This window comes from Pipra filicauda, unplaced genomic scaffold, assembly GCF_003945595.2.
Source record: "Pipra filicauda isolate LSUMZ 115617 unplaced genomic scaffold, ASM394559v2 scaffold99_size2403431_pilon, whole genome shotgun sequence".
NCBI classification, from domain to species: Eukaryota; Metazoa; Chordata; class Aves; order Passeriformes; family Pipridae; genus Pipra; species Pipra filicauda.
The window spans coordinates 70,157-84,655 of NW_024105197.1; positions in this window are offsets into that span (position 1 = coordinate 70,157).

Genomic DNA, 14,499 nt, shown 5'->3' on the forward strand with positions numbered 1-14,499 from the left:
CCTGCCATGGGCTCTCTGCCTGGTGATTCTTCTGCCTGATTGTGAGTCCATAGAAACCTGTGCAACCTGGGTGATATCATGACCTATTTTGTGAATTTGCATGGTGCTAAAATAGATGCAGTGCTCACCAAATCAGCATGGCCTTGCTCCTCTGGTTTGATATGCCCTGAATTTCTAAACTGGTCTCCTGTTGTGTACAGCTGTTGTGAGGGAGGAAGCACTTTTCACAGGGAAATATGGAGAGATGAAGAAGGGATCATGGAGACCCACAAACCACCTGCTTGCCTCAGGCAAAAGTCATTTTCTTGTCAGCATGCTTAGAGATTTTCTGCAAAGATTGCTGTGTTAACCTACATTAGTTACTCCCTGTGTCCTGATGTAGGTGGAATACACCTTATCTCAGTCTGCACTTCTCAGGCATGGGCTGTGTCCTTTGGCAAACTAAAATGGAGATTACTGTGTTCTTGCTAATCAAAGAGGGAGAAAGAAAGGTGCTGTCTTGGTAGTGTGATGGCAAGGTATTTGTATGAGTGTAAGTGGTCATTTGTTTAAATTCTGTCGCTTTGTACAGTTTACAAGAATTCTGTAACTTAATTTTCAGAGGAGAAAATTTTCTGTGGCTTGGTGTGAGCATGAGATTGATTTGTGCTTTAATAGAGATTGTCCCCATCACTCTGGTCACATCACTTGGCCTTGGTCTGGTAAAATGGGTTGCTGGCAATTCCCTGTATTGCAGACATGTTGCAGAAGCTCACAATCATACTCTAAATTTGTGAAACAATTATATTGATAATGAGGGAGTTGTTAGTGCCGTAGAATTGTTGTTGCTCATTTTACATTGCATTGCCATGATGTTAACACAGATATTTATGTGGGTTTCTGCTAAATTTCCAAACTGCTCCTTCCCTGATGAAATACATTATTATTCTTACCTGCTATTAGTGTCACAAACAAAACTGCTTGTGGGTTTATCCTGGATGGCTGGATGTAGGGTGGGGTTTGTGTGGTGTTTGGGATATGAGTGGAAGGCTTCTCTCCACTCTTTGGGATTTTCTCTTATGATAAAATGTCTAAATGCATATGTGGTAGTTTGAGTTAATTGACATTGGGGGAAGAGGTAGAAACAGGTAAATGCAAATTGACAACCTGTCTTTTCTTCAGCACAAACTATTGGAAGAAAGAAGAACTGTGAAAATAGTGCAGTTGTATTTTCGTGTTTATAGGCAGTGCTTAACTAATACAACCGGAATTTTAAGGAATCCCAAATTGTGCTAGGTGTGTGACATGGTAAATTTGACCAGCTGTAGCTGAGTTGACCATGTGTGAACACCAATTATTGTGGTACATGGTAATATAATTAGGAGCATCAAGAGGAAATTAAGAAAAAGAGAAAGGTAAACTGAATATCAGGTACTTTGTTACTCCCAAGGGCTTTTAAAATTAAACTGCAGGAGCTGTAGGCAGGGTCTGTGTAGGAAACAATTTTATTCTGAAAAGGCCTGGGCTGGCTCATTTTTATCTCGAAGTTCTACCCTTCTGTGCTCAGTGAAGCATCTCTAGGTAGCCCCGACAGCTGGCGTGCGTGGGATATGTTGACTTCTCTGCTAATGATCCCAAACAAACAAAATAAATACTGGATATTGTGTGCTGCCCCATAAAAGCTGTCTGTGCTCTGTCTTGCAGCAGGTAGTAGCACTGCATGTCTCTGATTTGTGCAGTGTCTCTGATGTCCCAGACTCTCTCCCCGCTCTTGTGCCAGCCAGGTTCTTACAGATCACACTGATATCTACAGAAGAGCACGGGGAATCCTCAAAACTTCCTGTGTGAGAGGTGTATTTATGCTTCATTTACTGAGTAACATGCGATGAATTTTAAGAGGACAGTAGTCCTTATTTCTCCTGCCTGGTTCCCTGCCTAGTGATATTGGAATATGAGTGAAGGAGGAGGTGGATGCCAGAAAAGAGAAATGTTATTGGAGAAGCGTGAGGAGTATATATGCCCTGTAAAAGCCATCTGCCACGGCAGGCCTATGTGTGGCTGTGGCTAGATAAGAAATCCTTTTTCCGGCTTTTGCAGGGGACTTAAGTCCCAAAGAAGTTTTGGGGTAATAGATGAAATGACAGCAAAATGAATTTTCAAAATCAAAGTGGTGTGTCAAATTGTGCAAAGGAACTTTAATGTCAGCAGGATTCTCTTCTAGGTAAAACTCAAGTGCACAGGAATAGCTTTGGTGTTCTGTGGTTGGAGAGACTGGTTGTGCATCTGAGGACTTAGAATTGTGTCCTGGACTCTTGATTTCCAGGTCAAATAAGTGCATAGTGTCAAACTTTATATTCTTCCCAAGTACTAGATTCAAGCTCTCTGAATTTTTGTTACCAGGAATTAGGACATAGAAATACTTGCCAGTGCTTAATTGCTGCCCCTAGACAATACATCAGTACATTCTTGTAATAAAATTCACGACTCCCTTTACATCACTATTAATCTCAGTGATGCACAACTGTAACAGCATTTGGAGTCTGTTCAAGGAAAAAGTTTCTTAGATTGGCAGGGCAAAAGGTTTTTACAAGAATAATTTTTTTCCTGTTTTTTGTTTGTTTGTGTTTTTTTTTACTAAATGCTGGTTTCAAAATCACTGAAAAGGAAACCAATGTTTTGAGTCCTTTAAACTGTATTTCCTTTTTAAAGTTCTGCAGTGTCCACCTCTTTATGCAGATAGTAGATGTCTGAATACAGTTAAAATAAGAATTATAAAAATAGCAGGATTACTATTATTGGTCAGATTTTCCTCATTTGAATTTGTTTCTAGAGAATCTCTATGCTAAAATATTATAGAGAAAATAATTTTCCCCCACAGTGTTAATCGTATATTTTTTAACCAAAATTTATCATAGCTTATTTCTATTTAAGCTAATCACAATGTTCCTGATACATTTTATAAGAAAAAGGAAGTTTAATGTGTTATTTAAGTTTACTTGTCAGAAGAGTGGCATCATCTATGACTTTGATTTCTTTTTCTATAATTTACTTATCTGAGCATATGTTGTTTTATACGTTTAAACTTCCTTGTGACTCCAGCATTACAATTAGGCTTCTCGTTGCAAATTTTCAATACTGTGGATATGAAAACTAGTCAAATAAGAATTCCAGGCATGCAAAATTTTTTTGGTGTATGACATATAAGCAGTTTTACCATTCTTCTGTACTTAATCTTTGAAAACAAAAAACCAACACTCTCCCCCCCCAAAAAAACCCCCCACAATAACCCCATAGAGAGGATAGAGACAATAAAAATACATTCTAACAAGTCATGAAGCATGAACAAGGAATGATAGATTAGTACTATGTTTAATCCTCCTGTTTGAGTGGATGATCCATCCAAGACTGCTCTGATCTATTATACTTTCTGGGCAGAAAGAAAGGTAAAGTCATTCCATTCTTGTCACACAGAATATACTTCATATTCTGTTGGCATTGGTAAAAGGGCAGCAGGAAATGTTATAGAGATGAATCCAACTACAATGTACAGTCCTGGGATTTTTATCTTAGAAATCATTGACATATTTGCTGAGATTTCAGTTACAGTAATTAATATGAAAGAAGATGCTTAGCTACTGTGCCTAAGATCAGTATCTAATAGAGGTGGGTGGGAAATAGTTTGCAATCTCCTTCCTCTTCTTTTTTTTTCTTGGTTCACAAGAAGACAAGATGATGCTTTTGAAAAGATAATCTGGAAAGGGGAATAAAAAAATCTTGTTTAAGAAAATTAAAATATCTCATTTTGGTAATTTCAAAACAATTTAATCTTTTGCAAAAACAGATTACTTACAAATTAACTTCTGTCTCAAAGTGTAATTTGCCTTGGCTGAATGCAAGATATATTTTTCATCTCTGTGACTGCAGATGAGATGTTTTCCTCCAAGTAGCTGAGAAGGGACAGGGATCTCTGGTACTTTTGTCTCCACTTCAAAATCTTTCTTCTGAGATTTTGTGATATGTTGTATTTCAATTAGTGGGGACCTAAACCACCTTTCTGTTACTTCTGGTAATTACTTAGTGGCATACATGGCTCTGGAAGATGGTTAATGTAGTACTCAATAAATAATTGTCAGCAAACATGTAGGTGGAAAGGGCTGTATAATAACAGTGTTCTGTCTTCAGTAGTTCTGGGCAGTGGGGGATGCCCTGGAAGCAGCCTGGGCAAGTTTGCAGTAGCAGAACTGCTGTCTTGTGAACATGAATTTCAGAGACTAAACTGTCCCACCACAGAAGCTGCAGCACTTTTGTTATCCACGTGGTGTGTTGGGTAGTACCCTGTGCAAAGGGGAACTCACTTGAAATACTCAAGTCAATAAAGTTAACAGTCCCATGCTGTGTCCACACTTGTTACAGCAGTCATTGGAACAGAAAAACCTGTGCAGGAGCTTCTATTTTAATATTTTATTTTTATATAGGAGCTTCTATTTTAAACATTAGTTGAAAGGATTAATGGCATTAACATGTCAGCGATATTTTTTTACTCTTCAGTAATAACAACCAGCATGTTGTCTCAGATGTCAGTAAATTAACAGTGATGTTTTGTCCTCCTGTATTGATGAGCTGTTGGGATTTCAGACTGCTTGGTAAGAGAAGCATATCAGAATACTATGGATAACAACAGTGTTTTCTCTAATGAAGTTAAGTTTGCCATCTTTGTACTACTTAGAACCAGGAAGTTTTTACTGACATGAAATATTGTGTGTGTTATTAAATCTTATTGTGCAGTGCCTTGAACACTGAGTGCTATCTAAGGGTTTGAGATCTTAGTCATATACAAAGTCTAATCCAAATACATGAGGTTTTCAATGAGTAAGCAAGTTCTTAATTATCATCAATCATTATAATTTAATCAGGTTGTATTTGCCTTAGATATATTTCTTCATTGAGTTTTTACACTCAGTGTCTCCATTGGGTTCACATGTTTTGCTGTTGTTGTGCTGGTACAATTGAGTTTGGAAGTGGCAGGAACTCCAGCAAGGGTCACAGCTGGCCATAGCAGCCTGTCTGAGGACAGTGTGGTGCTGCTTCTGCCCTAAATAGGAGCTGCTTGATCAGGAGGTAAGAGCTCTGAAAATAAGCAGGTTGACAGTTTGCATTACTTATTAATGGTGTACATTGGAATCTGCCCTTTTACCTCTGTTGTATTTGCTTTGAATGCATAGCAAACACAGCATTAAAAATATGACACAACCAGTGCAGTCTTTGGCAAGTGCCTGGGCCCCTTATTCTGGGAACCTTACATGGGATAGGCAAGAAAGGAAACAGATAATTGAATTACCACTATGGCTAAATGAGTAAGAAGCAATTAGTTTGGATGCACGAGGTGTGCAGTTCTAAAACCATATTCTTCTGTCACATGTGAGAGAGAGAAATGAGCATCAGTCATAGTGTACAGCTTCTGTGGGATACTGGAATCTGTGGATGCAGAGCTGAGGAGTGAGTAGAGCTATTGTGTGGCCAGAGGGATCCTGAGCAGCAGATCTCCTGCTTGCCATGGGATGAGAAGGACTCGTCTCTTCTGTGAGTCAGTGTTGTCTGTTCAGAGCAGCACCTGCAATGGGAAGGAAACAGGGAATCCTGTGGCACATCAAATACTTGATGTGGAGTGCATAGATGCTCTTCAACTGTATCTTTCCAGCTGATAATTTGTCCTGGAGAAAGATATAAATAGCGAAATAATCCATAAATCAATAGAGATCATATCACTAACCAAAGAAGATTTTTTTACTATTGTCTTTTCTTACATCTTTACCTACTTTTCTTCTGTCCTGCTGTTGAAAAAGCCAGTGTCTTTTCTTCCTCTTGAAAAATGTGATACACTTTGGTCATTGATATTTGACCCTTTAAAAAAATGACCTGTTTCACAGATACGTTGGTTTATCTAGGCCTCAGCCAAAGAAGCTGTGTTTGTAAAGAAATAGTACAGATTAAATAACCTGTGTTTAATATGTTGAAATGGAATAATCCTTCCAAGAAAGTTTGCTGGCTTTGCCATAAATGCCTTGTTTATAACTGCGAAGATGGCTGTATATAATTTTTATGTGTAAAGATATTGTAAATGCTACATAAACTTAGCATTCCTCTAAAAGATACCCATAGTGTATAAATTAGACAGTAGGCCTTTCACACCTATAAAAGACAGATAGTTCTCTTTTGTGGGTGAGTATCACCCTTTGCTATAATTCCCTGTTTCATGGAAGTAGACACTACGCTATTCCATTTCAGTATCTCTCTTTAATATATTCATGAGTCTTTTAAAGGTGTTTGGCTGCCTTACTTATCTTGAAATGTCTTTTTCTTTCAGGATACTTTCTCATAAACTTTTGTTAACTCCCATTGAAGAAACTGTGTTAAGATTTCCCTGTTTGCCGTGTTCTGTGGGGAACATATATTGCCAAAATCCCTCAAGCTGGGTGTAAGTTGATCCATGTCTGTTGTCACCTCCAGGGTCCTGGTTCTCTAAAAACCTATCTGTGTGTACTTTTAGAAAACCCAGTGTTCAGGGTTAGCCTTTGCATTACTCTTATCCTGGTGCAGTGTCAAGGGGCACATACAGCAGCTTGGTACCTTAAAGCCCTCAAGGGTACAGCAATCTATTTTGTTTGACACAAAATCTGCTATATAATCCTGAAGAAATACTGCTTTCTCCAGTCAGTGGAGTTTTCAGAAGTGACAAGTATTTGGCACTCTTATTTTGATTTTTTTCATTGGTGACACTGCACCACTTTTCAGAGTGATTACGGGTTCTAAGAAATTATATAAATGCAGTCTACACTCTCTGTTTTTCTGTGCATGATGCAAGTTTGTCAGCGTAGGTTATCACAGAGTGATTGCTTTCACTCTTCATTTTCCTCTGTTCCTCTTGAGGTTTTATATGCTTATGATTGTTTAAGAAGGACTTACGTTTGTGTTTATCTGCCACTGGCATCTTCATTTAACACTTTGAATGTTTGTTCCATTTCCCAGACAAGTGATGATTATGGAATATATAGAGGTTCTGCAACAGAGTGGGTTTTTTTTCACCAGACTCTTGAAAGTTTATTTTTATATTTTGTTTTTTTTCTGTTATAAATCTATTTTTAAAACCTGTAATTAATCTTCTGGCTACCTACTTCCCCATCCACTGCACTGAGTAGTGTTATCTCACTCAGACATTTGTTTCCTTGGAAGTTTGTTGTGAGAGTAAATTGAAAGTGTGAATGTATTGATAGCAGCGAGGTAGGATAGATAATGAATGTGCTGAAAATGGAATGACAAAGGATTGAGTACAGATGAAGAAGCAGAATCAATCTCTAGCCTTTGTATAGTTGTGTGTCAATCTGGGGGTCAGTTCCCTCCTTGAAAGTTTTCACTGATTCTTTTACGTTAACTGAGCCTAAACAACAGTTTTACCAGCAGATGCACCACAGTTGTCTATCAGTGCCTCTGCAGGTACAGTGTAAACAAAATGTGCTTTTTTTTCAGTGAAGAAAATCCATTGAGGAGACTTATGTGCTGGATAGCTGTGTGATCACCACCGAGGCAAAGAAATCATTTTATTCCCTGCTATCTTCTCATTTTCTATCATTTCTGGTTTTTTGCTGGTATTCTATCAGTTTGTGATGAGAGATTTCACAGAAATATTAAACCAGTTAGGTAATTCTTTACACATTCTTTACACATTTTACATACATCAAATATTTGTACTACAAAGTATTAACAACTCCTGAACTAAAACTGAGCGGGATTAGTCATCAGTTTCTTGGCTGACATTGCATATAAAGAGTCTGCTCTCTTCTGATTCAGAAAAAAAGGCTCAGTCTTGATTATTTCTTTGTCAGCCTGTGAACAAGCTTCTGAATTTCCTTTAATGTTGCTCAAAACTGTGTAGATTCTGTAAGACCAAAACAGTCTTGTAGCTGAGACCTGGAACATGGTTTCTTCAATGAAGAATTCATATCAGGACAACAAATCCCCAGGATAGGCTTAAAAAATAATGTAAAAAAAAAAAATCCTGAAGCAAAGCAAGCTTGAATTGGGCTCACATTACATCTGCATGATCAAAACAGTCCATTAAACTTTAATCTTCTTCTGAGACTGACTCAGGCTAGTAGTTAATTGACAGATACTAAGACTTTTATTTTTATATCAATTCAGCTGTATAACTTCATATTAGCTGAAAGACTGATATGGCATTCTTTTTATCAGCAACACCTATACAGCATGGCAATGCAGAAATAGCTTGAAGCTGTTAAAACACTTTACTTTCCAAGTTTTGTAGATCTCTGTCTGACATTACCTCTTGAATTTTGTGCAACCTGTGAAGGATGGTAGATGAATACTAAGCTGTCGGTTGGACAACTGCAGCAACTGGTGAGCTGAATGCTTAAATTTTAATTTTTTATAATTCCATTAATAGTTTCAATCAAAGGAGGAGTAGCTGTAGGAATTATAAAACCTTCCCGACCTCATTATGAGTGTTAGTTAACTCCTGTCTTTCAGGCTAGCTGCAGTCTGTGTGCTGGACACTTGCACAAAAAGATGTTTTAAAATCTGTGTGTGAGGCCCTATAGCTGAACAAATGGCTTAGATTTATGACAGAACATAAAATCTGAACTGACACTTGAAAATGCAAAACTTAAGTCTTCCTAGATGAACAGTCACATTTTGTAATTTAAAAATACGTCCCAAATTTTCGGTAGCAGTGTGTAGTTTAATCCTTGTTGTATCCTATGTCATTCAATACTAACCTTTTCACAGTCTGCTGTTCAGTGGTCAGATACCTCTGATCTGCTCGGGTAGAAGAGGTGATGCACATCTCTGCATTTATATTCTGGTCCTTTCCATTAATGGCACCGAACCCTTTGTGTGGTATCACTTTAAAGGATATCCATTTTGACTTGGCAGACTCCTCCTGGATTTAGTGTTATATGACAAGAGTGCTGTGATGCAGGACCTGTGACCTGCAGCTCAGGCATCTGGCCATTCTCAGAGCTGGGGTAAAGGATAACTCTTTTCTCTCAATAATGTGAACTTGTAGCATAGGGGGCCCTGGAAAATGTGTTGTTAAGGGAGAGGAGTGTGAAAATTTCTGCTTTAGCCTTCCTTCTGAATATGCAAATAGACATGTTGGAATATTCTTTTATTGAATATGTATAGCATGTGCTGAGTTTTAATCTGTCTTTTGCAGATGAGCAAGAGCTGAGTATTCTGAAAATTATTCTAACCTTTGCTAGATGCCAATATACCCTTTAGTAAAATATCAGCAGCCACGTATGAGAATTGGGACTTTACCCATTCCCTCTGGGATCTACTTTGAACAGCAGCCGTTTATTCTGCTTTGTCAACAAGGTAGCACTGAGATCAGCTTAGGACTGAGGACTGACTGCTCCTGTGGTTGCTTCTTTCTCATCTGTTAGGTAGGCACAAAGCAGATTCAAACAGGAGTCTGAAACTTCTCTCTGCTCATGGCCCTACTTTCAGCAGTTTTGTTGACAGTGTGCCTGGGGAAGTTTCTGGTGTCTTGGTACCTTAGTGGTGCAGTTTTTAATTTGCTGTTCACTGAGAGTCAGACAGATAAGTGGCAAAAGGCTGGGGACTCTAGAGGCACTTGTTCAGTAGGAAAGAGCTGGTGGCAGCACTAAGCATGCCATTAATATGAATATGATAAGCTCGTATGCTCTCAGTGCCATGATTTAAAAGGTGGGACTTGGGAACTCCACAGAGAACTATGATCAAAAAATATTGCTGGGGCTGTGACCTCCTTCTCTTGAGCTGTGCTGGGTGGGATGGTTCAGCTTAGCTCTGCTGAGTCCTCCTCAGGAGCAAGATGCAAACCTGTCTTGGGGGAGAAATACGTTCAGCACCTGCTTTCAGCTGTCACTGTGATGTTCATGTTAATCACCACGTCACTGAAGAGCTACTGAATGCTGTGTTCTCACACAGCTGACAGGTATACAGGACTTGAATCTTTTTAGCAGACCTTAAATTTGTTAGAAGGTTGTAGGAGCCACCTTGTCCTTTTTCTAGCATCCCTCCCCACAGTGCTATGTCATTTTTTCTTCCCAGTGTAGGGCTCAGCTGGTCTCTCGTTGGCAGTGTCTGTGTGGGCAGCCTAATCTCAAAGAACACCAAAAGTGGGGGTTTTGTTGGATTTGGGTTTTTTTTTGGTAGGATTGGTATTTTGGTTTGGGGTTTTTTTACAACTCATGTCCACTTCTAAGGTGTCCAACCAAAGCATAAATGGAGTTGTTAGTTTGTACCTTCTGTGACCCTTTACAGAGACTATTCTTCATCAAGCCTGAACCAAAGACCAACTAATGAGTGCAAGTATTTGAAAACAGCGCTCTTCATACAGGTCATGATTTGAAGGGAGTAGAAATACTACCCCCACCAGGAACAATCATACAGAATCTGGATGCAAATTTTACCTTTAGCTTATCATCATGCACATCTAGCTGGATACCTGCATTCCTTCTCTTTCACCACCACTGTTCAATGATGAAAAGCCTTTTTTGCTGCTGAAGGCATTTTAGAGAATGCCTGAAAACACTGTGAAAACACTGAAGTGTGTCTGGGTTTATATCATTTGAGGGTGAGTGAAGTTACATGACAGAGCTTAAGATGGTCCAACAGTTTTACCAAAACTGGAAGAAAAAAACCCTTTTCCTTTCTGTTCCTCCTGTCTGTCACAGTCTCATTCCTATTGCTAATTGATTCCTCTGACTATCCCAGCAAAAAAAAAAGGCAAGTCTTGTTGCTGACTAAATTTAGTCCCAATGAACACAAGAGTCAGTGCAAGAGAAAGCAAATCAGCCAAGTGCCAACCAGGCAATTCAGAATCCAAATTCCAGATGCTTGCCCCCCTGTCCAGAGTTTAAAGCTGTGTTTACCTTAGGCTCACAGCAGTGGCAGCATTGTATTGAGGATTTCTTACTTGGCTGGATACATGGGTTGCCACTGGAATTATGTAGCATCACTGAAAACTCTTCAGGCGAAGTTTTCAGTAGGGAAAAGTAACTAATATCAAGCTGTGGGCTGGCAGGGCCAGATGGATGGTATATCTAAACCTGTGTGTAAGTGGAGATGGTGCCTCTGTGCTGCTCCTGTGACAGGACAAGGGATGGAGTTAAAGGCATTCAGTCCTGGCTGCCTGCAACGAGGGGCCCCAGTGTGGAGGCACTGGCTGTGACATTCCAGACTGGGATGTGAGATGCACAGCCCGGAGTTGCAGAGCTATAATTGACCATATAATCGACCAGTTTTTATCTGTATCTCCCACAGGATCCTGCCCCCCCTTCTGTGGAAAATCCCAGGTTTTAGTCTCACTGTGTTTTTACTTTATTTCTAGACCTGAGCCTTGTTTGTGACCATCGAATGCTTTTGCTTTGTCAGGGATGTTACTTTCTCAGCTGGCTGATTTGGTGAGCTAGCCTCAGCATGAAGCTTCAGCCTGGGCTGAAATACTTTGGAAACATTGTGACTTCTTTTTCAGAATTAGAATCTGAGACATCTCTTAACATTTCTGCAGGCAAGAGCCAAAACAAGTATACTCCTTAAAAATAAGATATTAAATTACTAAATCCAAAGTTCCTACTTGAAGTTTTCTTGAAACCAAAGAAAAAAAGCTTATATAATTTTATTTCAAAACAGTAAAGAATCAGTAGCTGGGGTTTTGTTTTGTATTTTAGTAGGAAAAGTAAATAAAAGTTAATACAAAATTTCTATTAAATTCAATTTAAATTTATTGTAAAGGAAAGACAGCTAATATATCTTTTTTGGGTGAGAAAGGAGAAGAAATTAATTGTTCTTTGTGAACATAAGGTTTCAGTGGTTAGAAGTGGCGTGTGCAGACAATACATTTTATTCTTGTCACTTGGAAGCAGAAAGCAAACACAATTACAGAAACATTTCATCAGCTCTGGTAAGGAATCTGAATATCATAGATGCAGCTGCTGGCACTCTCTCTTGTGATAAGCTCAGTGTAGCAGAAATGGAAAAAATCAGTATCCACATGAATGAGGCAGGGGTTGACTCTTGGTTGTGTGATCCATTTTAATGAACACCATACTTTCCATTTGCTCCCCTTTTACACCAAACAATGGAGTTCCCCCTCAAGCACCTGCAAGGTAATAAATAGTCTCCTGCTGCAAATAACAGAGTTCACCAATAAAGCACTCCAAAACATTTTTGTCAGTAAATCTATTAAGATTTCCATGAAGGACATCACGTGTTAGATGGATTGAATGGACAGGGGAGAAAAGGGGATTGGTTGGGCTTTAATGGAGGGAGATAGTTGTTCTCAAAAATTAATGACCCATAACACTGGAATATGAAGTTTGGTGGGTTTTTTCTCTCACAACAAGTGCTGTGCAGGCATATGTAACACAGCTTTCTACATATTTATGCAGATGAATGATCATAACCTTCCTACTACAAATGAGGCAGTTTTTCTTTTGATGCAAAATAGTTAACCCTGTACTGTAGCTAAGATCTCAATTTCTGCTTTTTGGGAAAAAAATTGAGAAATGCTGGACTATACTGTTATGTAAAATTAATTTTTTCAAAGGGATATTTGAAATGAACTGCGTTTATATTTTTTCCTCTCCTATCAGAAATGCATATGGGAATTACCTGAAAGTATAAAAAGGTTGAAAGATATAACTTGCCAGTGTTTTTTTAGTAATAATATTAAGTATTGATTATTTTACTGCATGATTGCCAAAATCTTCATACTGGCACACGCTTGTAGCAGCTACTAAATTACATGGATTTGAACTTCTTTTTACCTATAGGGTTTCATAATTCAGCATTTGTCAATTTGCAGACATTCTGTGGCTCCCAAAAAATAAAAAGGACCAGCACACTTTTTACAATCAGAGCAAAACTTCAAAATTTCAGACCTGCTCACCTACGTAGTATTTTAAATTAAGAAGTAGAACATGTCAGGGATTTTTAAAAATTTGTTTTTAAATTTGTAAATGTAATAATTTGTTGCATTTATGAGATGAAGATATAATAGGACCCACTAGAATACAGTTGCAGAGATTAATAGTAATACTATTATTATAGTAATAACTTTGGTGATGATGTAGGAAGCAACAGTGAAAGGGTACCTCAACATTATTTTCTCTTGCTACTCTCATTCAAGGCATCTATCAGGGACTCCAAGTGCCCCATGCACTGTCTTTCTTGCTTTAGTGTTGTTAAATGTGCACTAGAGCTGGATGGACACAAGCCAATTACTTTCACTTAGGATTTAGTTCATGTTTTAAAGCAGGTTTGCAGAAGTTCTTGGCTAGGACTATAACCCACTTATAGCAGGATCTGTCTTATAAAGAAACGCTTGCTTTCTTTTTTTGCTATTAGGAAAGAACCATATGGCAACAGTTTGGAATAAACTTGTATGCTCCAAGAAGCTCTGTCATCTTAAATTCTCTGACAAGAGAACACCCTGTCAGCTGTTTGTGCAATATGTGTTGGATGGTTCTGTGAAACCAATATAAAAGCACTTTCCAAAATGATGCAAAAATCAGGGATGTTCCCAAGGGTCATTAAGTGATAAAAGAGATTTCAATTCAGTTTCTAATTAGGAAGAACTATAGGCTTGAAAAGCTTTGTCATGCCTTCCAGACAAAGCTGAAATGTTTTGCCAGGTCAAATAGCATCACAATGAGATTTTTTTTTTCCAGCAATTGTTACCAGAAAAAGCTGCATTCCACTCTGAGTGCTACAGCATCCAGACTTCATGGATTGATCTGGAATGGAGAATATGAGTCCACCTGCATTCCAGACTGCTTCAGGCTTCTGAAGCAGTAACCCTGAGGTTTAGGATATAATTTATTACATGCCAGTTCCTTGTAGTGTTTATTGTTTACAGATAGTAACTCATGAAATCGTGGTCCTTCCCCCCGTGCCCAGCCACATGGAACTTTGTGTCTGCTACAGTGTTTGAGTTGACAGGTCTGGATAATTTAGCTCAGATCTTGTGTTCAGCCAGCAGTCTACTCCAAAAACAATGTTTTAATGCATACATTTTTGTTGAGCTTAAAAATGTGTCCTACCTGGAATGTCAGCCTGGCTTGCTGGTGGTAGCACAGCTACACCCAGTCATTTTTGCCCTGTTCTGTCATCTGTTGCAGTGGCTGGGTTCCAATTATGTGGTTAGGAAAGTTGCTCTTTCTTGGCTTGGTCTGTCCTGCTCCCTCTGATGAAACTGCTCCAAGATCCAGCACAGGCTGAATGGCAGCAGAGTGTGGGGTGTGCCTGGGGCTGAGCAGTGCTGTCAGGCTTCTGGGCAGCCCCCTGCCTGCCTCCTGTGCTGGGAAAGCCACCTGCAATGGATTTTTGTCTCTACCATTGCCTCATATCCCAGCACACAGGAGGTTAACACTGAATATGTGTCTCTCCTAAGAGGCCCTGAGTAATCCTTCCTCGTCCCAGCTCAGAAGGCACATAATTCTGTGGGCCTGTTCCCCACTC